Source organism: Chrysochloris asiatica, unplaced genomic scaffold (genome assembly GCF_000296735.1).
Source record: "Chrysochloris asiatica unplaced genomic scaffold, ChrAsi1.0 scaffold00554, whole genome shotgun sequence".
Lineage (NCBI taxonomy): Eukaryota > Metazoa > Chordata > Mammalia > Afrosoricida > Chrysochloridae > Chrysochloris > Chrysochloris asiatica.
The window spans coordinates 169,766-171,497 of record NW_006409072.1 but is presented as its reverse complement, the minus strand read 5'-3'; positions in this window follow the sequence as shown (position 1 = coordinate 171,497).

The following is a 1,732-nucleotide window of genomic DNA, read 5'->3' as shown; positions in this document are numbered from 1 at the left end:
CTGGTTTCAAATCATAGCGACCCTGTATAGGGTTTCTGAGGAACACTGGTGGGAATGAACAGCTGACCTTGTATATCAAACCGACCTTGTGGTCCAGGTCTCATCTTATGGTTCCAGTATTAGTGAGAAAAAATGTTAATAAATATGTTTCAAATACAAGCTTCAAATGAAAACATGATAGCTAGATAGCTCTACATGGAAATACTGAAATCTATTTTTTAACCAGTCAATTGTACAATTATATTAATAATCTATCAGTATACACGTTAGTGTAAACCAACAAGAATAAAGTTGCCTATTGAAGTTTTTTTTATTTTTTTTAAAGTCTTGAAATAAAGTTTTTCAAAAGGAGAAAGATTTTATTCTCAAAGTCATAGGCCTATTAGACAGGTAAACCTTCCTTCCCTTCTGGCAGCTGGCTAAGGTTCTATATGTTATAAATACTAATACAGGCCACAAGAAGAAGAGACTGAGAAAACAAGAATATGAAATGTCATCTCATGACAAATGTCCCATTATAGGTATAAAGTTGAAGGTGAAAAGATAAGAAAGTCTGGAAATGCAAGTTCCACTCACTGCTTCAAGTCAGTTAAGAAAACAGTTGATGCAATTCCAGGAGAAAATATACTGTCGTTGAAAATGTAGTTATTCTTTAAGCTATATGAAATATATATTCAGGATAAGTAAGGTTTTACAGTCTAATTCAAATAGTAAAGATGGAAACAAAATATAAGGCATAATTACATTTCCCTTCAGTAACTGCCTCCAAAAGAAATTTTAAGGAGTTTTGTAAAATTTGCATAGAACTTCAGTTTGAATTATTTAAAAAAAAAAAAAAAATTCATTCATAATAAAGCAATTCTTATATATTTCTTGAAAAAAACATTTTATTTTCATAGGTAGTATTGGAATTCTAGTGTATTGTTGTTGGATAAACACTTGAGCATAAGATTGGTTTGAATTGCAAGGTTGGTTGTTCAAACTCACCAGTCAGTTACTCTGGAAACCTTCTACAGTGTCACTATGAGTCAGAATGAACTGAAAGGACCATAGTAATAACAACAGAACTAAATCTTGTAAGTTATTCACAGTTAGCATCTGCAGAAACTACAATGATTTTTCTGTTTCTGTTGGAGATCTAAGATACGCAATCAATTTTGACTGATGTGTAGTCTTTTATTAAAAGACCATTTCAACTACTGCATTGTCAGAAACCAGAATGACACGTTACATCTGATAAATTAAGATATTTTTTTAAATATCTGATATATAACTCAACATTTGGTAGATGTATGACAACTACTTATTGTAATCACAGTATGAGATAAGAGGGAAACATGAGTGAGGTTTCCAACGTGTGGGAGAGAATAGAGTGACAGAAGTGGAAGAATAGATGTAGCAGTAGAAGAATAAAATAAATAAAAAGAAAAGGAAAGCAGGATAGTAGAAGTTTAAAGAGGAGAATTCAAAACTAAAGATGTTGTAATATAGTAATGTAATTTTGCACTGCTACTTGAGGAAGTATAACTTATTCCCACAAGTATCTTTAATTTAATGTGCAGCTTTAGGAGTGTATAGGAACTTAGCAATAAAGCAGAGATGTATCACCAGTGGAGAATTTTTGGTACATAATTCAATGTTGAAGAGGTCTGAAAAACTGAAAACTGAGGAAATTCTCAACTGATTTTCAAGTGGAGATGCTATTGGAAAAAGATGGATATGTTATGGAAAA